This window comes from Marmota marmota, unplaced genomic scaffold (assembly GCF_001458135.2).
Source record: "Marmota marmota marmota unplaced genomic scaffold, marMar, whole genome shotgun sequence".
Lineage (NCBI taxonomy): Eukaryota > Metazoa > Chordata > Mammalia > Rodentia > Sciuridae > Marmota > Marmota marmota.
The window spans coordinates 4521012-4543761 of NW_025999943.1; the positions used below are offsets into that span (position 1 = coordinate 4521012).

General features: G+C 32.0%; 1 long non-coding RNA gene across 1 annotated transcript; it reads right to left on the reverse strand.

The window, feature by feature from the left end:
* Window positions 1–964: 964 nt before the first annotated feature.
* LOC125616339 lies at window positions 965–20760 on the reverse strand. Its single transcript, XR_007346960.1, has 3 exons — window positions 20749–20760; window positions 15867–15871; window positions 965–1170 (listed from the first exon to the last, which is right to left on the reverse strand). It is a non-coding gene; the product is annotated as an uncharacterized LOC125616339 (long non-coding RNA).
* Between the last annotated feature and the right edge of the window lie 1990 nt (window positions 20761–22750).

Sequence of the window (22750 nt, forward strand, 5' to 3'; positions counted from 1 at the left end):
TATATTACATTACATCAATAGACTTAAAGATAAGAATCATATGCTTATATCAAGTGATGTAGAGAAAGCATTTGACAAAATACAGCACTGTTTTATGTTCAAAACAATAGAAAAACTAGGCATTATAGGAACATATCTCAACATTGTAAAAGCTATCTATGTTAAACCCAAGACCAATATCATTCTAAATAGAGAAAAATTGGAAGCATTACCTCTAAAAACTGGAACAAGACTGGAATGCCCTCTTTCACCAAGTCTATTCAACACAGTTCTTGAATTCTAGCCAGAGCAATTAGACAGACAAAAGAAATTAAAGGGATACAAATAGGAAAAGAAGAACTCAAACTATCATTATTTGCTGATGACATGATTCTATACTTAGAGGATCCCAAAACTCTACCAGAAAAATTCTAGAATTAATTAATGAATTCATCAAAGTAGCAGAATATAAAATCAATACCCATAAATCAAATTAATTTCTGTACATCAGTAATAAATCCTCTGAAAGAGAAATTAGGAAAACTACCCCATTCACAATAGCCTCAAAATAAATAAATAAATAGATAGATAGATAAATAAATAAATAAATAAATAAAATACTTGGAAATCAACAAAAGCAGCGAATGACCTCTACAATAAAATCTACAGAATACTTATGAAAGAAATTGAAGATGACCTGAAAAGATGGAAATATCTCCCATGCTTTTGGATGGGCAAAATCAATGTTGACAAATGGCCATTGTATTCAAAGGGCTTTACAGACTCAATGCAATTCCAATTAAAACCCCAACATCATTCCTTATAGAAGTAGAAACAGTGTTACTCAGCATTAAAAGACAATAAAATTCATAAAATTCATTTGGAAAAATATGAGACTCAGAATAGCTGAAGCAATCCTTAGCAAGAAGAGTGGAACAGGATCACAATACAGACTTTAAACTATACTACAAAACTATCCTAACAAAAAATGGCATGGTATTGCCACAAAAACAGACATGCAGACCAATGGTACAGAATAGAAGACAAAGAGACAAACCAACATAAATACAGTGATCTCAAACTACACAAAGGTGCCAACAACATGCATTGGAGAAAAGACAGCTTCTTCAACAAATGATGCTGGGAGAACTTGAACTCCATATGCATCAAAATAAAAATAAACCCTTATCTCTCACCATGCAAAAAACTCAACTTAAAGTGCATCAAGGACCTAGGAATTAACCAGAGACCCTGCATGTAATAGAGGAAAAAGCAGGCCTAAATCTTCATCACGTCGCATTAGGCCCGAACTTCCTTAACAAGATTCCTAAAGCACAAGAAATAAAATCAAGAATTAATGAATGGGATGGAATCAAACTAAGAAACTTCTTCTCAGCAAAAAAAAAAAAAAAAACAATCGATGAGGTGAATAGAAAGCCTACATTATGGGAGCAAAGTTTTGCCACAAACACATCAGATAGAGCACTAATCTCCAGTACATATAAAGAACTCCAAAAACTTAACACCAAAAAAACAAACAACCCAAGCAATAAATGGGCTAAGGAGCTGAATAGACACTTCTCAGAAGAAAATATACTTTTGATCAACAAATATATGAAAAAATGTTCAACATCTCTGGTAATTAGAGAAAAGCAAATCAAAACTATTCTAAGATTTCCTCTTATGCCAGTCAGAATGGCAGTTTATCAAGAGTACAGACAACAATAAATGTTGGCTATGATGAGGGGAAAAGGCACACTCATTCATTGCTGGTGGGACTGCAAATTGGTGCAACCACTATGGAAAGTTGTATGGAGTTTCCTCAGAAAACTCAGAATGGAATCACCATTTGACCCAGCTATTCCATTCCTGTGTCTATATCCAAAGAACTTAAAATCAGCATACTATAGTAATGCAGCCACATCAATGTTTATAGTAGCTCAATTTACAGTAGCTAAACTGTGGAAACAATCTAGATGCCCTTTAATAGATGAATGAATTAAGAAACTGTGGTATATAAACACAATGGAGTATTACTCAGCATAAAAAGACAATACAATTATGGCATTTGCAGATAAATGGGTGGAATTTAAGAATATCATACTAAGCAATGTAAGTCAATTCCAGAATTCAAAGGCCAAATATTATCTCTGATAAATGGATGCTGATCCATAATGTGAGAAGAGGGATGGGAATAGTGAAGGAAATTTGATTGAGAAAAGGAGAGGGAGGTAAGGAGAGGGGGTGATAAGGTGGGGAAGATGATAGAATGTGATGGACATTATGAACTAGGTACATGTACAAGTACATATATGTTGTGACACTACATCGTGTACCACCAGAGAAATGAAAAGTTGTGCTGTAATTATGAACAATGAATCAAAATGCCTTCTGCTGTCATATATATCTAATTAAAATTAATTAATTAATTAAAGAAAAATAAAAGTAAAATGCCATGTTTAACTAGTGTTGTCAGGGATTGAATTTAAAACTCAAGCCTCTAGACTTCTAATTCAATTTTCATATTATCAAACTACCTTGCAAACATATTTGTATATTTTGTGAATTTTAACATTACAAAGAAGGGATAAGAATTATTTATTTTGCAAACTTATTGATGTATACAGGTATACTGAACAAAAACTACATTTTAGACATTTCTAAATATGTCATAGCTAATTTTTCCTTGCAAATCTCTTACCTATTTTCTAAAATAATCCTCACTCTATGCAATTTTGAGATCACATATGTGCTAAGAAATATTAAGCTGACTACAGTTTTAGTATATTACAACTTAATGAAGAAGGGATACATATAGTTCAGCAAAAAATATTTTTGGCATTATCTGCCATTACATATTCATCATAAAAGATAAGTTCTCATTCATTCAATCATTAATTCAATATTTATTAAATGTTGGCTTTAAGTAGACGTTATACTAGAAATTTTAAATGCATTAGTTAAATATAAAGTGTCTTTCCTTATGAACTCACAACCAGTTAAATGTGGGAAGATGTGGATATATTCAGTGATGGAGTTTTGAGCAAGGTGTCCAAAGATAGAAGTAGCCTCAGAAAAGGTGTGAGACTTTCTTCATTGATAGAAAATCTGGAGAAAATAATTCATAAATAGTATTCTATTTTCATTTCATCATTTGCATTGTTTAAAATAAGAAAACATAGCATTTTTCTGTAATAGACATGTATGATCTGACAGAAAATAGACCAAGAACTGGAAAAATGGTCATTTTTCCCAGGTTTCTGTGATATTTATAAGGATTTAACTAGTTCTTCTGGATCACTTTTATATATAAAATGAAAAATTAGGATGTTTAAATTAGTTCAATTATAAAATATTTAAAGCCCTTTATATATGATGAAGCTATTATAATTTGGTAGTAGTAAAAACAACTTCACTATAAGTGCTAAAACCCAGGAGCAAAATTCATGATGGTTTTATAAGTTCTCGCCACCACTATACTGAGTATTAAATTTGGGGTTGTCTTCTGGCTGCCAAAAAAGGGGGGGGCTGAAGATGTAGCTCAGTGGCAAAAACATCCTTGGGTTCAATCTTCAGTACCAACAATAAAACAAACCAAAATATTGAGGAATATTGTGAACATGAAAAAAGAACTGTACATTTTTCAATGAGATCAGAACAGACTATTGAAAACTTTGTGTGACAATTTCCTTAAGAAGCAAGCAGATAAAGCTACCCAGAATAGGTGATTTCCAAACTAAATTTTTAAGGGTTAAGAAGGCAGTCAACCTGAATTCCTAGTATTTGGATCAGGCATCAACTCTAACAGACAATACCCAGAGTAAGGAAGGACCAGGAAGGTCTGTGGCCTCACTCTATTATCCTGATGTTGTGAAGGAAAAAGAGAAGTCCCTGAAAGGACAATAACATGCCAGGTTCTTTCTGTTCTCATGTAGTAGGGAGGCCTAGTTGAGAAATCATTTCTTGTCTGTTTTTCCAGGCAAGTGAAATTATACTTTCACTTCTGGTAGTGGTACACACTTGTCTCAGCTACATATAGGCTGAAGAAAAATAATATTGTGTTTGAGGCCAGCGTAGGCAACCTAGGGAGACCCTGTCTTAACAAAAATATAATTTATATAATAGAGAGGTAGATAAATATAGAGGTATAAAGTTTGGCTGTCACCCCAGGTATATGAGCAAGTGTGTGTGTGTGTGTGTGTGTGTGTGTGTGTGTGTGTGTGTAAGTATGTTTTGTACCTATACATTTCTAAAAACATGAACTTCTTCAAAAACAAATAAATCAACTAAATGATTTAGTATTTTGAGGCTCTAAAATATTCATCTTTCCCAATTTAAAATGTTGAAACATTTTTAATAATCTTTTCTCTTTGTAAAGGAAAAATGAGAAATACTGAGTTTGACCCCCAGAGCAATTTATCCCATTTGTTACTGTCCTTCATCCAAATCTAGATCATGTGAGTTTCTCTCCAAGGGCTTTAACAGAAGGGTGAACATATGCCTAGGTATGAGTGGTTTGATGAAAAATCAGAAAGTATCAACAAAGCTGTTGTTACTAGATTAGAGAAAATAGCTTTGAGGAGAAATTCCTCAGTCATTCCTTTCCAAAGTGTATTTTGTATTTTGTTTTGTTGCGGTTTGTTTGATCTTTTGTTTGTTTGTTTTATTGTACCTATGGGTATAGAGTGAGGACCACAAAAAGAGACCTGATTTGATTTTGCAATATTTATTGACAAAAATGTCCTGATTTGTTTAATCCTTAAAGTTAGTGAACATGTTAAAGAAGTTACACACCTTTTGAAATAATAAATGTTTTAAAAGGGCATTTTTAAGGAATTCTGTGAAATATATTAGACTGGAAAGATTTCCTATTCCTATATGTATCTCCTGGAGGATACATATTTCCCTTCTATATCAAAACCATATTTGTATGTACTAAAGAAAAACAACATCCTTAGAAAGAGTTAAACTCAACTTCCTAAACTATCATTTTTCTTTCCTGAACATTTTGTTCACTAATGTTAGTAACTCAATGACTTAAGTTAACACAATTTTTGAATTATCCTTTTGAATTAAAAGGAAGGAAGAAAGAGACTTTAAAAAATAGCATTCAGAGTCATAAGACTAGATACAAAACCTGTGTTAGAAAGCCCATAATATCTGTTTTTACACTGGCAATTATTCTTCTCATTTTTGTTTCTCTCTCATTTAAACATGGAGTTTATAGATAGGAATCCATAAATTGTACATTTTTAAAAACCTATTTTTACTGCTTTCTTTTGTTCAGGAACATAAGCATTAAAATGATGTTTCTTACTGTAATTAATAATAAAAATTCTAATGAGTTTTCCCTCTCTAAATCTTTTCCCTTTGAGTCATTGAGATTTAAGGTAAATTTTACTTGTTTTGTTAAAAATCAATATTACTTATGGTTGTCACCTTTTTGTTGTTGTGCATGGAATACCTGAAAGGAACAACTTAGAAGAGGAAATCCATTTTAGCTTCTAGTTTCAGGGGTCCCATTCCATGGTCTGCCAACTTCATTGCTCTGGGCCTAAGATCATGCAGAACAGCATGGCAGAGGAAAGGTGTAGCAGAGGAAAGGAGACAGAGAAAAAGGAGGGAAGAGGGATACATGATAAAATTTGCAAGGGCATGACCCCATACACACCCCACTTGCCTGATGTTGCCACCCAGTACAGTAGTTCTTTCAAATTATTAGTTTATCAAATGGATGTATCCACTGATTTTAAATTAGAGCAATTATAATCCAACCATTTCTTGTCTGAGCATTCCTGCATTGACACAGGGGCTTTTGAGAGATCTCATATACAAACTGCAACAATACCAATAATAATAAATGCTATGCAAAGTTCATATTTGATATTTGTAGGCAATCAGACATTTTGGAGTGTAATGCATACTGAAATTTTATAGTGCATTATTTTTAAACAATTTGAAAAGTATCAAGAACATAATTTATTTTGAAAATAAGCATATTTTCAAACGTCTTAATTACTATGCACATTAATACATTCCTCTTCATTATATATCAGCTTTTATGTAACTGTTGTATGACATTCATATTTATGTACCTAATAAAATATTTTATTTTTTTCCAATTTTTAGTTTGCAGTATTAGGAATCGATTCTCAGGGCCTCATGCATCATAGACAAGCATTCTACTACAGAACTACATCTCACCTGTAAAATACATACTTTCAAAGAAAATTTTACACCTCATGTTTTTATTTGTTTGTTTTTCAAAAGTGTTGGCAAATTGAATGCAGTTCTAAATTAGGTGAGGTTGGATTTAATCATTAATTTTGTTAGATATAATAATGTTGATTTTAGTATGAAAGACAATGAGATAATATATTGCTACTGTTACAATACATATGTTATTTTTATTATGTAAATATAAAAGATTGACATATAAGAAAAATATTTATCCATTACTTAATTATTTGTATGATGAAATTATTGCTGTGATGTTCATTGTAAAACACTTCAGAAAAGAAGCTTTAAAGAAAAATAGCTGAAAGAAAAATGGCAAATTATCCATAATTGTTATAATTGGGTAATACTGAGGATTCATTATAGTTATTTACCTTCTTTTGTGTAATAAAATGGCCTATGATAAAAATGGAAGGTGAGAAATTATAAAATCATTATTTTTATTAAACATAGTCTAAAGAAAATTAAACTTTCATAACTAAAATAGTTTCATCATTATTATTTTGGTAGGTGAGTCTCCACATTTCAATGCCTGAAGTGTTTTCTCCATCAGCATGTCCTCCTTTAATGACCAACTAATATTGTGTGAAATTATATATTTAAAAATTAATGACCATTCATCAAATATTAATATAGATGAAACAGTACTCTATTGAATCTAGTAATTACCGCAAATTACCAACTATACTTATTACAATGTCAAGATAAAGTGAGTTTCTACTTAGATGTATAAGTTAACACTTTCATCAGTTTATCAGTTTTCTCCCAGAAGTAGTTAATCTTTATTTTTTTTTTAATCGGGTATTGAATTCAGGGGCGCTCAACCACTGAGCCACATCCCAGCCCTATTTTGTACTGTATTTAGAGACAGGGTCTTACTGAGTTGGTTAGTGCCTTGCTTTTGCTGAAGCTGGCTTTGAACTCATGATCCTTCTGCCTCAGTTTCCTGAGACTCTGAGATTAGAAGTAGTCAATTTTCTGGCAATTTTTATTCCTTCTCAACTTATCCATTTGTTATCATTTGAATCTCACCTTGCAAAAACAAAATCTCATATACTATATAAAAATTTTTAAGTGCAGGATGAAGAGAAGTATGTCATGCATGATGTCAAGGATTTAAAGAGATATTGATGCTGAAACAAATAAAATAGCTTCTGAATTAAATTAAATTAGAACTATACCCTTAAAACTCTATTTTAGGTTATGTTCCTATTAATTATTGAAGTTGTAAGCATATTAAACAAAATATAATAAGAAGTCAAATAGAAGACAACTTAACAGTGTAAAGAAATTAGACATTGTCTCCACTGTCAAAAGTAACAAAATGTAAAAGTTTATGTGGCACTTTTTGGTTAAAAATATTTTTTCCTTCATTTGTATTTTATTCAACTCCTCAAAAGGAAAAATAATAGATACTCTTGTTAGTAATAATACTATCATTGTTAAATGAGAATTTGTGCTCACAGAAGCTAGGTGAATGGTTAAGTCTCAACTTATTCAGTGGAACATTATGTGGACTTAATCACACTTTATTAGATGTTATGATATACCAATTTTGCACTAAAGAGAATTGCGAACTAAAGACAAGAATCAGTTTGGAGATTGAAAACCAGATTTATGACTCAAAGGCTACCTTAGGAACCTAGAATTTCCATCATAGTGGAATAAGTAACCAGAAAATGGTTTTACAATTTCCTCAATAGTTACCTTCACAAGTAACTCAATACAGAGGAGAATAGTAGAAGAGATACAGAAAAGATGAATAGTGTCTGGTTAGTGGTCAGTGACATCTTTGTCCCAACTCCTGAATCCTGGCTTTCTTACAGGGTACAAGTAGAATCTCTTTCATAATCATTTCAAAGCTTCAGCCCTGGACATCATCTTAATTGGGTCATCCTCCAGCCAATGGACCTCTGATGACTATGCCCCAGCAAAATTCTCCACCTCTGATTTATCCACAGTCTCTTAAACTGAAGTTTCCCTGTCCTCAGAAACCACTTACACAGCTTAATATACTTTAAGATGTCGGGAAGACAGGGAATGTACAGGCACCCTTGCCTCGTTTTATAAGGGACAGAAGAATTAACATTTGTCCTGCTATTCTCTGGTCATCATACTCTGTCTAGCTTTTTAGTTGAATTTCTACCATGAGAAGGCAAGATTTAACCATTGTTTATGTTCATCTGCATATTATATTAAACTTTTGGTCCTCAACAAATATTCTCTACCTATACCCAGTACAGAAGGGTAAAGCTAAGTGATTTTTCAGGTCAATAAATAGCATGGCCCTTTCGAAACCAGTTTTCTTAGTGTTTCACAATACTTGACCAGAATCAAGGGAACAGTTCTTCTCCAGTCCACCATAAGAAAAACAAAGAAAAAATATAAAGCACTTGCTTTCTAGATCTGGGACATAATTTTACATAAATTTAATTTAAATCCTAATCTTTTGTGTATAGGTTAAATTTGGTCAGAGATTATGGGTAATGATCACACGCAGATTTGACATCAATTTTAACTAATGATGAGATTATGTGTCTGGGAACTCCCTTTCAAAATATGGCAGTACTTAAGAACATATTAATTTCTGTTTTGAGGTTTCACAGAACTCAAAGTTTAGAAAATCTCATCTAAAGATTCCATATTACCTGTAGTGCACGCCTGTAATGCCAAAGGTTGGGAGGCTGAGACAAGAGGATTGAGAGTTCAAAGCCAGCCTCGGCAAAAGCAAGGTGCTAAGCAACTCAGTGACAGCCTGTCTGTAAATAAAATACAAAATAGGACTTAGGATATGGCTCAGTGGTGGAGTACCCCTGAGTTCAATCCCAGGTAAAAACAACAACAAAAAAACTGTATTAGTTGTTTGCTAATTTTCTTATGGCCTTGCTAAGCTGCCAAGAGTAATTTTGAACTAATGATCCTCATGCCACACCCTTTCAGGTCCTTGGGATTATAGGTGTGTGTCAGGGCACCTAGCTAATCCTAAGCATTTGTGAATTTCTTAATTGTCCAAGATTGCACAGCTAATATGTGGGAGATTTAGAAAAGAAATTCATAAAAAATATGGGGGATAAAAACAGTTTGAAAATTGTGTCCAAGGAAATGATGACACATTGAAAAAAATAAACTAGAGAACAAAGAGTTGTATGGGCACTTATAAGTGCTGCTTTGTGGCCAATGGATGGAATATATTAAGTGGAAAGAGGTAAGAAAACCAATGTAAGAAAGCCATTTTTTACATGTCTTGAAAAAATGGTCAGAGCATGAACTAACATAGTTGCAGTGGAGCTAAAGAACCAAATGAACTTAAAATAACTTTATTTTCTACTCAATCCCGCATTACAGGAAAGTGAGAAAAAGGAGGAATCTGAGACACTTCTCACATTTCTGGTTTGCAGACCCTGAGCAGTATTGCCATAGTTCAGGTCAGGGATTAGTAGAGAACAGGTTGAAACTAGGTGTGTTTTATCAATTGAGTCCACCTGTGCCTGTCAGCAAACATGGCAATAGAGGTAAGATCTAAAAAAGCCATCTCTAAATCAAGAGAAGAAAGTGTTCCTGAAAAGTTGAAAATATAGATGTACTGCAGAGTAGCAAATGTTTGAAGAAATAATAATCACTGTCTGTGGCCAGATTTTTTGTGTTAAGAATTAATTGAGTGTGGAAAACGTTCCATAGCAAGTTATATTTTTAAAATAAATTTAACAAGAAAAAAAATCAAGTTAACTCAAATTTTGAGAGTGTTCCTCTAGACTGAAAAGGCTTAGTGATGTGTAGTTTGAAGGTAAATGAAAAATATAAAATAGCGATTGAAGCCACAGCAGGTAGGCTAAGGGAGTTAGACCAAGGTCTCACAGGGTTGTAAAAAGATTTGTTTCCAGGTAGTGATTGTTATAATATGGCCATAATAACAAATCATATAAAAATCAATAAGTGTAATACATGCTATCAACAGACTAAACTCTCAAAGAATGTGATATTTCTCTGACTTTAAAGATATGGAATCCAGGTGATAGTTATGCAGCACACTAAGTATAGGTTGAAACTGGAAAGTGGAAGATTTTAAGCCATTCTCTGAGAAGAAAAATAATCATAAAGGTGATATTTGAGTAAATTGTTTATATGAACTTTTGACACACTACTATGGAAAAACAAATAAAATTTAAAGTGGAAAATATTCTGCATTGAATTGGAAGACTCAGCTGTTGTTAAAGTAAGTATGTCAAACTCATAAATAAATCTCATGTATAAGATGTAACACATACAAATGTCATTCTTTAGTGACATAGTTTATATCTGGACTTTCTTCCAAAGGCCCATGAGTTAAAGGTTTGGTCCTCAGGTGGCACTATTTGGAGGTGGTGGAAACTTTCAGATGCTGAACCTAACAGAAAGAAGATAAGTCACTGGGAGGAATTTCCTTGAAGGAGTTATTTTAAGCCTACCTCCTTCACATCTATTTTTGCTTCTGGCCTCCATTAGGCAAATAGCTTTCTCCACCATGTGCTACTAGTACCAAGTGTTGACTTTCCACAAGCTCAAAGGCAATGTGGCCCACTGACTCTGAACTGAAACATTTGAAACCATGAGCCAAAATAAACCTTTCCTTTTTTAAAGCTGATGATCTTAGATATTTGTTACAGTGATGGAAATCTGACGAACAACATAAGTTGGACTTTTCTGGATAATTTTAAAATCATTAAGTGAACAATTTTATTCAAGAGATGTGTAAAAATATTAATATCTACAAAGGATATAAACAACCAGGCAATTTATTCATAAGTGCATATCATACTATCACTACCAACAGACCAATACAAAAGGGAATAAAAAAACTTCTTAGTATATAAGGGAGGTTTATTGTTGTTAGATATTTTTATGAGGAAAAAAAGAATGTATAATAATAATAACAATAATAATAATAATAATAATAATAATAATAATAACAATCCTTGATGCTTAAACATGATCAGAATCAAGGCTAAAGTTAATCCAATGGATGAGTTTAAGAAGAGTTCTTTAATCTCACCAAAACTTTATCAGACAAATAAATATACATAAACAAATCTTTAAAAAAAATCAGAAGTACCATGGAAGTACCATGTGTTCTGTAACCACAGTAAGGTTAACAAAGAAATAACATAAAAGTAATTCTTAATATTCAAAGATTGAGCAACATATGTTTATGTAAAATATCAGTCATTAAAGAATTCTCATGATAAATTAAAAAGTACATTGACATAAATGAAAATGAAAGTACAATTTATCAAAGCATTTAGAATGCAGCTAACACAGAGTTTGAAGGGAAATTTTAGGATTAAAATGCATGTATTAGAAAAGACAAAATAGATTCTAATACCAGTACATTAATCATCCACATACACAGAAAAAAATATGGGTATTTCATCCAAAAGCAAACAGAAGAAAATGAATAATGAAAGTAGGGCAAAATTAAAACCAAATTGGGAAAACAATGATATAAAATAGTGAAGTTAAAAATTAGTACTTTGAGGGCTGGAGTTGTGGCTCAGTGGTAGAGCTCTTGCCTAGCAAATGCGAGGCACTGGGTTCGATTCTCAGCACCACATAAATAAATAAAATATTGTGTCCATCTACAGTTAAAATATTTTTTTAAAAAAGTTAGTTCTTTGAAAAGAATAATAAAATCAAGACATCTGTAGCCAGGCAATCAAGAAAAAATCAATTTCATAAACATGAAGCATCATCTATGTAGGATATATCAAAGTGCATGAATGCATTCTAGTGTCATGTATAACTAGCTAAAACAAATAAAAAATTTAAAAACATGAAGCATCACTGCTACTCAATCCATGAACATTCAAAGGATAATACATAAATAATATAAATAATCTATAATGCAAAATTTAAAAACAAAAATTAAAGTGGACCAAAATTTTTTAGAAAACCTAAGATACGAAATTCAAAATTCATACAAGGACACAGTGTGTTAATCAGTTTTTTTTAAATTCTGTAATCAAAAATAACTGACAATAATAAATTAAAAGAAGTAAGGTTTATTTTGTCTTATGGTTTCAGAGATGTAAGCTCATGGTCACTTGGCTCAAAGGCAGAAACATCATGGCAGAAGGGTGTGGCAGAAGAAAGGTACTGAACTCATAGTAGCTGAGAAGTAGAGAGAGAAAGTGAAAGGAACAAGGGATAAGATGTAATACCCATGGGCATTCTCTCAGTGATCTGCTTCTTCCAACCATTCCTTATCTGCTGAAACTTAATACTACCTCCAACTAGATTATTAATTCATGAAATGGATAATCCATTGATGAGGTTAACATCCTCATGATCCAATCACTACCACCAAGCCCCACCTTGGAACATTGCTACAATGGGGACCAAGCCAGCAACACAACTGCTTTGGGGGGAAATTCCAGATTCAAGTCATAACACACAGATTATCTAGATAGGTCTCAACTAAAGAAATTCAATCCACAATTAATTTCAAAATGAAAGCATCCAGTTCACATATTTTCACTAGTGAAATGTGTAGATATTTAACAAGGTATACTATCAATTCTCCACAATCTCACTGAGAAAAATCTACAAGATTAAGTAACAATCTACAAAGTATACTATCTTTCCAACAAAGGGTTCTAGGACAATTGTTCAGGAAGAAAATGAATCTGGAAAAAGCCCTACAACTTTTGCAAAATTAACTCAAAGTGAATCATAGACATTATAAAGTTTAAACAATAAAACATCTAGATGAAAACACAAGTGTTATGATACAGATTTGAGGAGTCCCCCAAAAGCTCATGTGTGAAACAATAAAATAAATTTCAGAGGTGACCTTAATCAAATCAGTGCAGTGACCCCCTTGAAAGGATTAACTTTGTGGTAACTGCAGGCAGGTAGGCTGTCACTACAGTAGGTGGGGTCACTGGGGGCATACCTTTAGGGTTTATATCTTGTCCCTGGTGAGCCAAATCTTTCTGCTTCTTAGTGCCAGATCCTTCCCCAAAACCCTTCCATTATGATGTTCTGCCTTACCTTAGACCCAGTGCTATGCAGATCACTGTCTATAAACTGGTACTTCTGAAATCATGAAATCCAAATAAACTTTTCCTCTTCTATAGAGTTCTTGTCAGGTCTTTCAATCACAGTGGCAGAAAAGGTGACTAAAACAACAGGCATTGTTCAAGTTTCTTAGATTCATGTCTAACTCCTGATTAGGAAAGCCCAATCAATGGGCCACAAACTATTGAAATGTTGAATTTCTCAAAAGAAGAAAGACTTTCAGTTATAAATTGGTTTATTTAATTAATAAGGAAAAAATGAAACATTTCTTTCACACCTAAGTTTATTAAGTAAGACTACTACCAATACACAAATGGCAATAATACATTCTCCCTTTTATTCCTTTCCTTAGTGTCCCCTTTCCCTGGGTCTATCCCTCCAACAATAATTTCAGAAAGATATTTTTGTGAATGTATCATTAAATTATTTTAGATTTTGTTTATAAATCTGAATAATTTACATATTGCATCATGGTAAGGAACTTTCTGCTAACTTATTATTCTTTCTTTTGCTTTTAGATTTTTTTTGTAATTATAATAAATTTGTGATTTTCATTTTAATTTACATTTTTTGTTTTGTTTTGTTTTTTAGGTCTAGCTTTTCACTTTCTCTGTTTCTCATTATTTATTCCATGAACTCATGTGGATAGGTAGAAACTTCTATATGTTCCAAATCTTGATAAAATTACTTGGAAGCATAATATTTTGTACATGTTTATAAGAATTCATAGAGTATTATTTGTACTAAAGAGGAATCATTATACATGCAAACTTCTGCATTTGTTTTATCACTCAACAAAATGTTCTGCAAATTCTTTTGATACATTTCAAATTTATCACTTTTAATTATGTTTACTGATTGGTCAATAAAATATCTTTAAAAATTCTTTATTAAGCCTTTATTTTTTTGGTAAAATTTTGCTACCATAATTAGTCCTATAATAAACATCTTGCAAACATCAAAATATCTTATATACATAAATTTATTGTCTTATGATTTTGTATCTGGCAAAACTTAGAAAGATTTATAAAAATTAAAAGGTTATCTCTAAGCTTACCCTAAAATATTACTAGTTTATATTTTATAATTTCAAGGAATACATACATTTTCGATTTATGAATAAACTTCTTATTTATTTACTATAAATAATTTCATTATTATTATTTTCACAATTTGGAGATCAAATTTGTTTTTTGAAACAAACCAGTTAATTCTGTGAGAATTTAAGTGTTAAACTGCATTCATACAACCACTTTTAAACTATGTATTTTGAATATTCCCTGGCTTTCTACATTATTTGTGAAAGCAGACTTTGATATCACCTATCTGTAATCAATCTTATTAAATCTTCAAAGGAAAAAAAGAAGACTTTCAGTGACTCATTTTATCAATAATTATTCCAAATACTAAAATAATTTCATTCAGTGAAACCCACATCTCTCTTGCCCTAATTAAATACAGCTGCTTTGGCTCTCACTTCAATAAGGATTCATTTTTTTTAAATAAAATGACCCTTTTTATACAAAATACAAGTTATTAGGTCACCTGCCAGCAGTCTTCTCAAGCTACCTAATTATCATTTTTTAAGCTTTATTCATATCTCTTATTTCCAAGACATGGATCATTAATTTTTCTCCCTTTTTTCATATCTTGCATATTTTCTACATCCTTTTTGGCCCTCAGACTTTCTGCAAAATTTAGAATGTAGCCAAGTATTGCATAAGTCATTTTTATGTTTCTAATTTTCAAAGTTCAAACTTCTGTATTAACCCATGTTATATTACTCATTTTAATATGCATGTGCTTTACTTACATGAATTTTTACTATATGCAAGGGGATAAATTGAAAAGATCTCTTTCACTAAACCAAGTTATTGCCTCTGTAAAGTTCTATGCAAATATTTGAAGGACACATCCCAAGGGAGTAGGAATTCTCTTTTTCCGTCCCTTGACACTTCTTCCCAGTGATAGCCAGGGACTGTCTGTCCTCCCTGAGATGTGCTTATTGCTCTTTGTTATAATTATCATGACTATTGGGCTCATGATTTCTTCACAGTTACTGTCATGTGCTTTAAATTGTGTCATCACATTCACTAATCAGATCCCACAAAATTACCTGAATTAATGTAAACCAACTATTCCTATAGAATCCTTATACATAGTCATCGCTTTACTACAGCCAATTAGCCAAATCTTCAGCATCATGTTAACAAAACTCTTCATTTTTCCTCTTTTCTCAATGACTATTTACTCTAACAACCACTCCTGATGTTCTCCATAAATTAGCTGATTTATTCCCATTTAATTTCCTAAGTATTACTTTAACCCTTTTTTCTTCATTTTTGTACCAACTCTTAATATCCCTGATTTACCAATCAAAACTGCATTATCCATTACTGAGATTATTGAAATAACCTATTATTCTCCCTGAGATTAGTTTTGAGCCCTTGCAATTTATCTAATTTTCACATTTCGGAATGTGATACTCTTAGTTGCAACTGTGATACTATTAGTTGGTTAAATTCTTCATGTGGATTTTCATACCCCACCAGAGAAGCACATCCCACCTAGGAGGGTATAGAACTGCAAAGACTGACTTCATCTTTGTCAGGAATGACTTTGGAAATAAGCTTCCGCCTGGTAATGCCAAGCTGCATTGTGTAAATATCATGGCCTTTTGCAAATATCATTCTGTTACCATCCATTATGGTAGTTTATTTTAGGTTTCTGCATTACTTGTCTCAGTTCTATATTAACAAATTTTTCTGGTACTACAGTGTCCATCACACACGCACACAAAAAATGTTAGTAAGAAGACATCCTTGAAGCCACTCTTCTTTAAGGCCTGGAGTTTTGTTTTATTTTTTTCTTAACTCCAATAGTTCTCACATAACACATAAAATCCTCAAAAAGTAGTCAACAAATTGAAATATGTTTAAAATTGTTAGTAGAAGTCAGGCATTATGGCTTTCCCCTGTCATCCCAGCTACTTCAGGTATTGAGGGAAGAGGATCACAAGTTTGAGGCCAGTCTCAGCAATTCAGCAAGACTATCCTCTCAAAGAAAAATTTAAAAAAAAATTAAAAAGGTATGGGGATGTATCTCAGTGGTAGTTCAGTTCATAGTATCTCTCATACACACACGCACACAACAACAACAAAATAAATTAAAAGTAAATAAAATACTTTCCTGTATGATTTGGTTTCAATCTGGGTACGTCCATGCAAGCTTCTACCACAGACTTATACAACAATATAAATTCTTACCTAAACTTTTTACTAATTGTCCAAATAAAATTACTCAAAAACACTAGAGTGTTATCCAAAGCAGGCAGAGTACACACGGGAGTAAATGCTTTAAATAAAAGAAAATAATTACGTGGGTAATGATCTTTTTTTTTTTCAGGGAAGACTACAAATAGAGCAACAAGTCATAGCAATGACTTTGATTCAGAATCCTTAGACTTCTTGAACTTCCTAGCCTAATGGTAGAAGTAAGTACAAACCAAACTATGGCAAGCAGATAGCATTTGTATAAATGACTTCTTATTTCCTCTTTGTTCCCTTACTAAAGGTCCAGTTTCATTTAAAGTAGGACTATAAATATTTTATGAATGTATCCTATTTGTTTTCATCATTGTGTTTCCTATAGTTCTGTCTCCTGTAGTTTTTTTTTCTTTCTTTCTTTCTTTTCCTATTGAGTGTGTACATTATTTGGTTGAACTTCCCATGTTTTCATTTGCTAATGATATTTTTCATCTGTTCCCAATCTAGTGTTACATTTGTTCTTTTGATTTTAATGTTAATGTGTATTTACCTGCAACACTTGAATTCTTATGGTATTCTTTTATAGTTTCTAGTTTCATGGTGAATTTCCACATCTTACTGTTTTCTTAAATATATTAACTTTAAATAGAATTTTAAATTATTAAATTTAAATCTATTTAAAATGCTAATTCATGTTTGATCTATTTGGGATCTATATGATGGGTATAGACAGATATAATTTAATTTCAACTATCAATATTCTAACTTTATCTTAGTAGCCTACCTATTAATTGAGTAAATATATGACATAGAATATGAAAAGTGGTAGAGTCCGTGAGTAATATTAGCTTTCTTCAAATGGTTTTATTAAACAATCTGACAGATACCTAAGATTGGGTACAATGTACATCCATCCAAATGCCACTTTTTCAGCCATTGGTTTTAATCCCATTAGCTTTTAACTCTGAGTTAGTCCTTCAAAGATTCAATAGAGAGTATGGAATATTGACCTATTTCCCACCTTCTCAATAATCTTTCAATTACAATTTTTATCTCCTCAGAACCAAAACTTCTCCAAGTTTCATTGAAATATTTGATACTTTAGCAGCTGCTGCTTTCTGCTTCTGCTGCCGAGGCATCTGAAAATGCATTGAGGAAAAGTATTGCAGAATGTCAAGTTCATTTCTCACTGGGAACTCAGCCTTCAAGCTTGGCTGCCTTAGCTGCTCTAAAATCCAATTTTCTTCTCTCCCCCACTGTAAACCTCTAAAATCTCTGATAGCCCCAGATATTGCTCAGTTTTCTGCTCGGATTTTCAGTCTTTCTCCCCATGCTGTTTATTAACAAAAGTCTTGATAGAAGAGCAAAGTGCCAGCTTCACCACAGTGAGGATTACCTCTCCCTGAGATGTTTGGCCCTCCAATCCCAGCCAATTTCATGGCTCTCTGATGCCTTCAAGTGGATTTTTCAAACAAATATTACTAGGCTTGTGGGGAGTTTGGCTGATTGCAAATTAAACTGTTGAATCTTAAAAGGATTACACTATTTTTATAAACAGGAAGCAGATTTAAAATTAAGATTATATTAATGTACAATAAATTATTTACTGTTATAATTTTCTATTAACATTATTGCAGGTTTTCTTAAACATATTTATTATGCAAATCATGTCCTACAATACTAGGATAATTATTCTCTAATCTTATTTTCTGTTTTATTATCTAATTTGCAGCATGTATCTGACATTTTGTTTATAGATTAGTATGTGATATTTCTATTTCTTGAAAGTTTAAGTGAATTAAAAAGGAATACAGTATTGGAAAATAAGTTCTTAATTCTTTCATTATGTCAATTCTATTCATTTAATTTTATATGAGACTAAAAATATAAATTGCTTTATACTTCTATGTACAAAAATCTATTAATATTTCTAATATTGACACTACATTTTGTTTTGTAAAAGGTTCAATTTTTCCAAGGAGAGAGGGAGTGCTAGAAATACTCACAAATCTTATATGCTTATAACTTTTTAACCTAATATTTCTACCACAATGCACCAGGTGTTGTTATTTTTTTTCTTCAGTACTAGCAATTGAACCTAGGACTTCTTACATGCTAGGTTCAAACCCCAGTACTGAAGAAAAATTAAATACTATTATTACTCCCACTTTACAGAGAAGAAAATTAAGAAATAACAACAGTAGTGTATATTGTAAAGGTAACACAAAAAGAAGCAAAAATTAAATTTAAACATATCATATGTCCCTATATTTTGCCCATTCTTTAATCATTAAGTAAACAATCATATCAGTGTACAAATTTACAACAAATGCAAATGGAAGGAATGTATATATGTATGACATAATATAGAATATATGCATAAAACTATTCTAATTCTAAATGTAAATTGTAATAGGGAAGTAAGTATGTAATCATAAATGTAATTTTTCCATCATTGAAGATATGAAAGGTGCTATCATGGAACTGGTCATAAATTTAAAAATCTGTAAGTATGATTTTCAAACATTTTCAGATATTCTGAATATTTGTGGATTTTTTAAGTAGAAAAAGTATTTTAGTATATTAAATGTCATTTTAATTTTTTTCTATTTTTCATCTTTCAAAAGACACACCAAAGGAGTGATAGTAAAATATCTGTGTATCTCTTCTCAATATAAAAAAAAAAGCTTAAAGAATTTATGTATATACCTATTGTATATCATGAATATTTTAGGAAAGAAGACTATCTAAATTTCTTTTTTTCTTTTTTAAAGAGAGAGAGAGAGAGAGAGAGAGAGAGAGAGAATTTTAATATTTATTTTTTAGTTTTCGACGGACACAACATCTTTGTTTGTATGTGGTGCTGAGGATAGAACCTGGGCCACACGCATGCCAGGTGAGAGTGCTACCACTTCAGCCACATCCCCAGCCCTATCTAAATTTCTTTACATGATTTTTTTTCTTTACTTTTGGGAGCTCAGTTAAGCTGGAAGAACTGAGCTGTCACAGTAGTCAATTAAACCAACAAGCCAAAAACAGAAGTGTTAAGCCTTTTATTCCTGATTTTAATTATATACACTGAAACAAAAGTCTGACTCAATGTTCCATGTTTACACACAGGTGTAAGGTCAGGTAGATCAACACAAATATGGGGTGACATCATTACTGAAGGTGGGCTGGAAAATAGCTCTGGCAGTTTTATGGACTGTGGTGTAGAGGAAGGGAGGAGGGGAAACACTAGGAGTGAAAAGGTACTGGGTACTGAGTCAGAGTGATGGTGAAAACAGTCTTTAAGGTCCTGCCTGTCCTCCGCTTGTCAAGGAGGCTTCTTCAGAAAAGTCTGTAGATTTTAACCGAAGGTCTTCTATCAGGAAAACTAGGAATGAAGCTGCCAGGGATAGGAGATCAAAGGGCTTCAGAAGGCAGAGGGACTGAAGCTCCCTTCAGACATTTCCATGCACTTGTTGTACGACAGGGCTGGTGTAAGGAGAGCTTTCCCCATGATGAAGGCCAGGGAAGGCCATCATAACTGACTCTTGTCAGACCTGAAGTATAGGCCACAAAACACACTGGGTTTTATACAAGAGCCAAGTTTCTCCAACATGTTCAGTTAAGGAAAATCAAATTATTAAAATATCCCTTTCCTAAATAGAATTGAAACTGGAATGCCACTGTCCCTCACTTTTTCTGCTTGTTCTGATCACCTCCTCATTAACCATGTGAAGGATGGACCCCCTTTTCCAAGTAATACAAGGTGGCTGAATACAAACGTCCGATACTAGGCAGATGAGTTTGACAGTAGTGTATGAATCAAATATGAAAACAACTCAGGGAAGCAGCAAATTGTGCCATCACGAGGAGCCCTTAAGAGCAGATTGAATCAAAAGGGTCTCCAGGGGTGGGGGGACCTATCTTTTGTTAGTTCACAGTGATATTCTCTTGCAGCTATCTATTACCTAACCAGAAGCAGGATGACCCAACAAAGGGAATTTGATGGTGTTTTGCCACATATTCTAATTAAATTCTTAATTTAGAATTTCAAATTATTTTTAAATATTGTATATATATATTTTTTAATTTTCTAATCCTTTTCATTTTCTTTAGTTTTAGGAGAACTATGGTTAATTGAATAACACTAAAGAATTTTTACTATGACTATTTTTGAGTATTTGTTAGTATGTCCTTGAATGATTTTCCTGTCAGAGCAAATAACAAATATGCACAGTGTTTCTTTGTTTTTCTTTTCTTTTTCTTTTTCTTTTCTTTTTTTTTTTGTGGTGCTCCATTACATTCCATATCACAATGAAATTTAATGCATTTGTTTTCATATTAAGATAGAAGTTTTACATTTTTATACTATTAAAATTTGAAAGAATTATTTCTGCACATACATCTTGCACTCAAGAGGATGTTGTTTATAGGACATTTACTTAGAAAATATTCTATCAAAGGAACATTGATTTTTATTGATGCTCCATTTTTGCTTTCTGCTGTAGATATGTGAACATAATATGTTAAATGATTTCACTTATAGGATTACAACAAAAGTTTTATAGAATAAAAAAATATCTACAATGATAAGCTAGTTATATGAAATTTAAGAAAAATTAATGTATCCCAACAGATAGTCAGAAATTATAATTTAAAAATGCATAGACTTTTCACAGCTCTTTTAAGTTTACTGAATATGACCCATACAAACAGACCACTCATTAGTAATGTCAGTACAATTACAAGCAAAAATGTTTTCCATTGTTTACCACAGAATATACAGTAATCTTCTGCTGAAAATTGAAAATGTTTCATATATATTTTACATTTGAAAGATTATAAATATAAAGTAAAACAATGTAACTTTTTATTTCTTGCATAAAATGTAAAAATTGAATAATTTTTACAAAGCAATTATTGTTTCTTATTTATCCCATACTTTACAGCACATAATTATTAGATGTATTCAGGTGAGAGGAGTAAATATTAGATAGTAACAACACTTTTTGTTATCCATAGCCCAATCAGAAATATCAAGATGAATGAGGACTTAATTAACCACCTGAGATTAATTAAATGGCCCTGTCAAAATAAGTGCAATTTAGGATATCATAGAAATTGCTAAATATAAGTGAAAAATTGATTTAAAATTGTTCTTGGCATATTATTCATCAAAGTATTTTCTTCTTGAAGCAACAAAAATACAGATAAGAAAAACTCTCCAGGATAATATAAAACATTATTAAACATAATTAGGAGATTTTGGGGGAGGGGGCAACAATATGAAATTGTTTGCCTATAGACTAAAGTTGAATGACCAAAGATTTTTTTTTATTATGTAGTCAAGTTGCATCTGGATATATTTGTAGCACTTTAAAATGAATCAAATGACACCAGTTAAAATCAGGTAACGTTTATATAAAATCCAAGTCTCCTGATTTATTGAGAAACTGTTTTTACAATACAAGGCAAATATTTCTGCACGAATGTCTGTGTGAGTGATTTCCAATTTTTCATTGTTATCAGCCTTCTCCAGGGTTCTCACATATGCAAAGTTTTCATGAGTACCTACAGACCAATTTTTTAAAGTTTTTAAATTATAAGATATATGCAACAAAATAGAAAAATCCATGTTTGGGGTTAATATAATTTATTTTCACTAGAGTATATTCTTATAAAAATTTTATGTTTTCAGGAAAATTTAGTACAGAAGGTTTTTGTGTACCACACATCCAGTTTTCCCACATTATTGACATATTACACTAGCATCATACATTTGTAGAAGTTGATGAAAAATACTGATAGATTATTGTTACATAAAACACATAGTTCTTTAGATTTCCTCCTGATTTTAGCTAATGCTCTTTTCTATTCCAGAATCTCATCTAGTATACCATATTAAATTATGTTGGCATGTCCCTTTAGGTGTGAGATTTCCACAATCTTTCCCTATATTTTCATCATTGGCAGTTTTAAGGGGGAGCTTCTCAAGTATTTTGTAGAATTTAGAACTCTACGAGTTGTCTATTGTTTTTCTCAGGATAATACTGTGATGATAGGTTATTGGCAAGACCTTAAGATAAAGTGCCATTCCATTGCATTATATCAAGTGTGCCTTCTATCAACATCATTGAGAGTTGATGTTAACCTTGGCTACTAGACTGAGCTAATATTTCTCTGGTTTCTTTACTATCAAATACTCTTTAGTTCCATTTCCATGCTGT